This window comes from Crocuta crocuta, unplaced genomic scaffold (assembly GCF_008692635.1).
Source record: "Crocuta crocuta isolate KB4526 unplaced genomic scaffold, BGI_CrCroc_1.0 scaffold374, whole genome shotgun sequence".
Lineage (NCBI taxonomy): Eukaryota > Metazoa > Chordata > Mammalia > Carnivora > Hyaenidae > Crocuta > Crocuta crocuta.
In genome coordinates this window covers 2,111,606-2,119,380 of record NW_027532613.1, presented here as the reverse complement: position 1 = coordinate 2,119,380, position 7,775 = coordinate 2,111,606, and the positions used below count along the sequence as shown (strand labels likewise).

The window sequence follows — 7,775 nt, the reverse complement described above, 5'->3', positions numbered from 1 at the left end:
AATGTGGGGAGAGGGCCTCGGGTGTTTCCTAAGCGCTGGGGACCTCACCGGGCCTGCTTCTTATCACGCTCTTTCCTCTCCTTTTGCCTTCGGGCTTCCTTTTAATTTTTCTGCTGTTGGGTCCTGTCCCCTTTGCGGGAGTGACTGATAAACTGGAGGAAGAGGAGAAGCAGGATTGAGGAAGAAGGTCTCCTGTGGCCCGGATCTGGCCACGTGGCTGGGTTTCAGGCACATAGATCCCCNGGGGTTTGATGCTGCCTGAACCATGTGAGCCGGTCCTGGTGAACCTTTCTCACCAGGCACGCTGCTCCCTTTCCCTGCTCATTCTCTGCCCTTTGCCAACACGGTTAGAGGGAGTTGATTTAAATTCTAGAGGGAAGGGTGGGTATGGGAGCCTGGGTCATCCCGTCTCTGCTCACGTTGAATGGAACGCGACTTCGGGCCAGCATTGGCTCCCCTCTGGCCCCTGTCTCTTTCTTTGTGAAATGACCATATATTGAGCTCTCAGGAAGTGCCTGGTTCACTACTAAGTGCTTTACGCGGAGTCACATTTTTGTCACGGCGGTCCCCTGAGGTGGGGGTGCCCTTCTTTCACGTAGGAAGATGCTGAGCCCTTTTCCCAGGGTCACACAGAGTCAGAGACAGGGTTCAGGTGTGAGCCTCCTTGTACTTCGCTGGCTCTTGGAGACCCTCAGTGCTGAAGAGGGTCATGTCTACAGAACCAGAGGGTTTTGAGAATTGCTCCTAAGTAAATACGGACAGGATCAGAGTGGGTTTGCTTTTCCCTTGCATCTGCTGTGACGATACGCCCGTTCTTTTACCCTCTGGTCCCTGGGTCGGGTGAACGGTGTCAGGAAATCCAATTTTGTTGTCATCCACGGTAACATTTCCTGCACACCCTCTTGGCCGCTGTTTTGCCGATCTGGGGTGGATTCTTCACTTGAGCGACCCTCTTCTTCTACCCGCTCCTGTTGCTCATTCAGGTACAAGAGGGGGCATGAGTGAGAGGGTGTGGGGGCAGGGCGGGCACCTGGGGGGTCAGCAGTTACCCCACGCCCAGCTGGAACCTGCTCCCACGCCGCCTGATCCGCCGCTCTGAGACCTACCTTGCGGAAAGTGCCGCTGAGCTAATTGTAGCCGAATTTTTCCGGTGGGTGCGAAAAATAACCGCCGCTGAGGTGTGCCTTCTCGACGCTTGCACCACCCAGAAATAGACTGAGGCTGTGTTTGTTTTTGCTCAAACTTTCCTAGAGAGGAAACCCCCCTCCCCAAACTTGATCAGATAGATTTCTCATCTTCTCCGGATGTGAATTATTTCAGAGAGGTGCGATGGGAAATGGGGTCTGGTGGAAAGTACTTTTGCATCTGGCTCTCCTCTGGTCCTGATTGCGTCTTTACCGGGGAGGGCCACGGAAGATCCCACTCTCCCATAGGGGTCCAGGCTCCCAGTCTGCGGGGCCCTTTGCTCTCCTGGGGAGAGGCGGAGGCCTGGCTGTGTTGCACTCCGCAGAGCGTGGGCCGTGGGCCTAGCCACATCTCACCAGGAGAGCGTGGTATAGCTATGTAACCTTTACGAGTTTTGTTTTACTCTTAAAAATGGAGATGGTCTGCAGAGCGTGGTGCTGCATCAATGAAGGAGCATCCAGAAATCCCTAGAGCAGTGGGCGACACTGTGTGCCGGTGACGGACTGACCCACCGGTCCCCATTTTTGTTCAGGTCTCCACATTGTCCCCCTTGGCATCTAGATTTCTAGAGTGTAGTGTCCACAGAGCTGCCTTCCACTGGGGCTGTGCTAGCCGTGAGGCGGTGCAGAGACTGTCCCTGTCCCTAGGAGCTTATGACGGTGAGGCGCTGGCCCAGGGATCCTTGGCTATGGGCTGCTGGCATGGGCAAAGCGCTTTTGACCGAGAGTGGAAAGTAAGCTGGTGCAGCCCAAGAAACTGGAGCCGAGGGCAGTGCCCCGCGTGGAAAGCTGTGCGGACTGAAGAAAGCCGGGAGGGGAGAAAATGTTCCTGGGGCTTCTCAGCCCTTGCTCGCCCTGGCCGCCCGTTGGCTCCTGATCAGATGCACTTCGTGGGAGGCTTTTCCTCTCTCCCTCAGAGCTCCTGGGTTAGGGTGCTACTTCCCTAATTCCTGCTTCTCACAACCACTAGTACAAACAAAAGGAGGAGACAAAACAATTGGAAGTCGGGACGCCGTGCAATTAAGTGGAAACATAGCAGTGATGAACGTGGCAAAGTAGCAAGCTACAGGTTTTATTTCGTTTTACTTTTAAGCCATAGACTGAAGTGTCCCTGGAGATTGAGTCCAGGGGAAATTAACTGTTGCCTGTATGGCGTGGGGAGCGGGAGGGCTGGGAAGTGGCGCAGGAGGGAGAGGGCCTGGTACCAATCCCGCGACTGGCATCCCTCGGTCCCAGGCTGCAAGAGCCTGTTGGCGCGACTCACAGACAGAACAGAACAGCGAAGTCGTGGTCTCTGCATTGCTCCTTGGCGAGGCTGTGCGGGCAGCATCCTCTGCAGTCACAGACGGATGGAGAGACCGGACAAAGATACTCCTTCCGTAAATTAGCTGGGGCTCGCTTACCTGAAGGGTCCAGAAGGGCAGCAGACCTGAAAGACCAGCAGCATTCTCCGGGCAGATGCAGGAGCAAGGTCTGAATGCCACAACCTTCTCCAGCATGCTCACATCACAGGGGACAGTATCTGAGGGAGGCAGGGTCACGGCAGGCTTCTGGAAGATTGGCCTCTTCACTGCGTTCATCTCTCGTCTTTCTCTCTGTCGCCAAAAGGCTGGAGCTGTTGTGCGTGTGGGCTTACCTGGATCTGCTCTAGGGACCTGCTCACCTGGGTCAGGTGCACCTTTTCTTTCTCGGAGTTCTGTACACGTGCTGTTAAGATTACAGGGGGCAGTGTTGCTGTCTTAGGTGTAAACAGTCTTCATTCGTAGCCCTCAGCCTCCCTAGGCTCCCACAGCCCGGCCTGAATAGGTTTCTGAATCAAGTGCTGCAGAATCAGAGAGTGGGGTCAGGTCTGCCAGTTAGACCAGCCACAGGGCGCATCCTGCACACGCACAGTAGGAACTCCGGCCTGGGTCTCGAAGAGATGCTCGGGAAACACAAGGAATGATCTCAGCCAGCTCCCGGGACCCGTGTCTGCAGCCCTTCCCAGAGGCTTCCTGAGGCCAGCTCTAGGGTGCGCGGGCCACACAGTTGAGATGACAGATTCTGCCTGGCTCTTTGCCTTGGTCTGTCTCAGGTGACCAGCTGCTCTGTTTTCAGTGGTTGACCATGTAGAGGGCCAGCAGCTGTTGACCTTGGTTTCGGCCACTTTGGGGAGTTTAGCGGTTGCCCTTACTCTCGGTCGCCTTTCCTCCTTCTGCTGGCTTTAGGTGCCTCTGAGGTCAAACCAAGCTCTGCTCGTGATGCAGCCGTAATATAGCGCTTTTTATCAACTGTAGCACTTTCTTCTTGGCAAAGCACTTTTAATGACTTTCTCAGCCCGACAGCCCCCTCCCCCCCGCCAGTGGGTACAGGTCTGTCATTCCGCATCTGTGAATATAAAGTCTGAGAAGCTCTGAAAGCTGAAAGGTTTTGTGCAACTCATTTAGTGGCAGAACCTGATCTGAACTGATGTGAGGCTATATTTATCCCATCTACTTTGAATATTCATATGTTTTGCTGCAAAAATATTAATGTGTTTGATTACAGAGTGCTCCCCTAGAGTCCCTGGAACTGGCAAATACCATAAGACCCGTGGTACCTTTCTGAAGTCTGAGCAATTGAGATTTCTGGAGCACCTGAGGGTTTTGGATGATCCAGTGGGATCGTGGACCACTTTTAGCCCCAACCTGCAGACGAGGAAACTGAGCTTTGGAGCCAATAAATGACTTGGCCAAGGTCACAGAGCTATAAATGGATAGAGTCAGGAGCCCAACTGGCCTTCTGATTCCCCATCCCGAGCGCTCTGCGCCAGGCCATATAAGCACATGGGCATTGCCATTCTGGGTCAGGTCCATCTGACCTAGTCTCTGGGTGCCAACACCATCCCTAAGATACCACCGTCCGAGGCTGTAGCCATCTTCCTTGACGTCAATCCTAAAGGTCAGGCGGAGCCCGACTTCTCTGAGTAGCTATTTATGGCTGTTCTGTCATTCACAGATTTGCCCAAATCCTTTCTGAATCCATTTCTATTTCCAGGAAGTGGCCTTTTGGGGGGTGATGAATGACTTAACGTTTAAAGCCTCCCGGACTCTGGAAGTCTTGCCTTCGGAGGGGTCGTTAGTTGTGAGGTTGGAAGGATAGCGGGAGGTTTCATGGTGGTGCGTGTGGCTGGGGAGTGGGCTGGGCCTCTGGCCTCAGCTCCCGGGATGTGGGCCGCGGGACCACTGTTAGTCTCTTTCTCACCTGGAGCCTCATTCCTTGGTTTGTAGAACTCGGTGGTTGGAGGAGCTCTTTCTGGATTGTTGAGTTCTTAAAGAAGTTCTGCCCCTTGCGTGTGTACTCACTCCCATTCTTATGAAGTCCTTTCAGCTAATTGCATTTTGCTCTGTTTTGGAATCTGGGTTGGCAGTCAGCCAGTAAACACAGGCGGGGGTCTCTTTGATTTGATCCTGTCCACCCTTTGTTTTTTTAAGACTTTTACTCGCATAGGGTTACGGAGTCCTCTGGGATCTCGACGACACTCTGGGAAATTCTGAAGATGATTTCTTCTATATTTTATTTCCAGTGGAGGGAAGTGGCCAGGTCTTTCATCTCCGTACGAAAAGTCCCATTTATATTTGCTGTCACTGTCGGACGGAGCTGCTAATTGCTGGAAGGAGAGGAAGAATGTTCAGCTCAGCCACACGTTTTCCTCCTGCTTGTTCTAGAATCTTGGTTTATGAATCTTTAAAATAGTGATTATGGGGGCGCCTGGGTGGCTCAGTCAGTTAAGCATCCAATTTTGGCTCAGGTTGTGATTTCACGGTTCGTGGGTTCGTGGGTTCGAGCCCCGCGTCGGGCTCTGTGCTGGCAGCTCAGAGCCTGGAATCTGCTTCAGATTCTGTGTCTCCCTCTCTCTCTGACTCTCCCCTGCTCTCTCTCTCTCTCTCAGAAATAAAAATATTTAAAAATAAAATAAAATAGCGATTATCCTAAACTGTTAAAATCAAACTCCATTCACAAGTCTCCTTTCAGCTAATTCAGGAGACAAACCTTTCCAATCAGTTTTAATTTTTTTTTTTTAATTAATGACTTTAAAACCAGTCCAACTGACAGCCCGAGGATGAGAGCTCAGAATCTTAATAAATGAATACAGGTGTGTCTCGGCATGCCTGTTGGAGGATTCCAGAACATTCCTCGATAACAGAAGGTTTTCTCAAGGTTCTGTTTCAGTGGCATTAGATGAAAGCCCTGACTCAATGGCAGTTATTTTGGTAGAAAGAAAAACTGACCATGGCAACCCCACCTTCCTTCCTACCTCTGATGTTTTACTCATAGCACATTAGCAAATTGGACTTACCTGGGCCACAATCCTGATTTTTTTTTTACTGCTTACCAAGCTGTGTGACCGTGGTGATGTTACCTAACCTCTCTGTGCTCCCTGATAAAACGGGAATAATGACCGTACCGTCCCACTGGGTGGTTACACGGATTAATCAGCAAATACAGGTCAAATGCAAGAAACGGTAACACGAAGTAAGTGTTCACGCGTGTTTGCTGTTGTGTTTCTGTTGCTGTTGTTGTGAAACAGGGCACGCTGGCAGAGCAGGGTAGGAAGTGTGTTCGTGTTGGGCCACGTCCTGCTTTCCCCGCAAGGTGTGAGTTCACCGTAAAAACTGTGGCCCAGGCACCATGTGGGGCTGGGGCACCGTGAGCACCTGCGTTCCCCTCCCACCCCCCAGAAGCTGATCTCCTTATACCCTGGTGGCCAGGGTACTCTTTGTCCCATTGACCCGAGGCCTGATGAGTCATTCCAGTTCTCATTTAAATTTAGCCGGGCAGCACTCCCCTGGCCTCCGTTCCAGCTGCCAAGCAGGCTCACCCAGTCCTGAGAGCCCGTGCTTGTGGCCGGCCAGGCACATCGCTGTGGTCGAGGCAGAGGAGCACAGACCCCAGCTGACTGACGGCAGTCCGGGGTCGTGGCGGCCGGGCCTTCCAGAGCGCCTTCCGCTCACCTCCCGCCCCCCCGCCAGGGCAAGATGCTTCTGATGGTGGGTTTGGCAAACAGCATTTTCAGTGCTTGGTACATACCAGGTTCTGTGCTGAGTGCATTCAGAGGCAGACGGACACGCCCTGGCTGCGCTGTAAGGGGGACATTAGTTGTGAATTCCCTGAAGGGCAGAGGGAAGCACGAGAGGTGAACTGACGCGTCCCACCATGGGGCCGGGGCTTGTGCTCAGGGCTTTGGGCTCCACTGTTTTTTCCAGAATGCCCTGCTTGGGCCAGCGGCCCCCGATGGAATCAGAAGGGAAGGGGGCATCAGGAAGGACCGGCTCTGTGTTTCCTGCAGTCGGTGACCAGGACGCTCATCGCTCGGTCCCCTCTGGCCTCCCCGTCCCCTCGGGTGGCTCGCGAGGAGGAAAGTAGCACGGGGGCTGCTTACTTCAGGGGGTTCAGGGCTTCCAGAGTCGGGACCACATGAGTCCCAGGGGAACCGTATCTTATCATCTCATACGGACACAGGGAGACCAGCTTCGGGCGATGGGGGCCTTTTTTGCTGACTCAAAAACCAGAAAACGGGAGAGAAAAAGAAACCCACTTACAAAAATAAAAATTCCACACTGTTAATTTCATGCCAGCATAATCAGAAATTCCCCTTTCTACTGTTTCCCCTTAAAAGCCCCAGTGTCCTTATTATGCTGGCTCAGTCTGGAAACACTACGGTTGGGTTTTGCCTACGTGAGGGTTGTGTCTGCAGCTGCTGGCGGGGGACTCGGTACTTTATTGTCAGTATGGAAACTTCAGCTGAAAGCTCGCCGGGACCTGCTCAATTCTAAATGCCTAGCTCGCGGTCGACTCTGACCTCAAGACTTCATTTCCTTCGGCAGGAATGGATTGGACTCAGTTTGCAGCAGGAAGAACCCAAGTTAGCTAGGAGGAAGAACTTTCCCAAAAAGCAGGACATCCCTGGCTGAGTTATGAGAAGTCTCAGTCACAGAAACTTTGATGAAGAGGAGAAATTGTGGGCCAGTTAGAAGTGGTGTTTAGACTTCTCCCCTCTTTGGGGCCATATACTATTTTTAATAATTAAGAAAATGTGTATTAACGTTTATTTGTTTTTGAGAGAAAGAGAGACAGAGCACAAGTCAGGGAGGGGCGGAGAGCAGGAGACACAGAATCCGAAGCAGGCTCCAGTCTCCAAGCCGTCAGCACGGAGCCCAATGCGGGGCTCGAACCCACAAACTGTGATATCATGACCTGAGCCCATGTCAGCTGCTAAACCAACTGAGCCACCCAGGTGCCCCCTATTTTTAATAATTTAAGAAATTTTTGTAAATGTTTATCTGTTTTTGAGAGGGGAGGAGGGGGCAGAGAGAGAGGTAGAGAGAATCCCAAGCAGGCTCTGTGCTTTCAGCATACAGCCCGACGTGGGGCTCGAACTTATGAACCCTGAGATCATGACCTGAGCTGAAATCCAGAGTTGGACTCTTTTTAACATTTTTTAAATTTAATTTATTTTTTACATTTACATCCAAGTTAGGTAGCATATAGTGCAGCAATGATTTTAGGAGTAGAATCCTTAATGCCCCTTAACCATTTAGCCCACCCCCTTCCCCCAACCCCTCCAGCAAC

The 7,775-nt window shown here is 52.2% G+C and overlaps 1 protein-coding gene across 1 annotated transcript in view; it reads left to right on the top strand.

Annotated features, from left to right (window-relative positions):
- Positions 1 to 7,775, top strand: part of ZBTB16 (zinc finger and BTB domain containing 16) — a 184,092-nt gene that overhangs the window by 1,577 nt on the left and 174,740 nt on the right. The window lies entirely within an intron of this gene.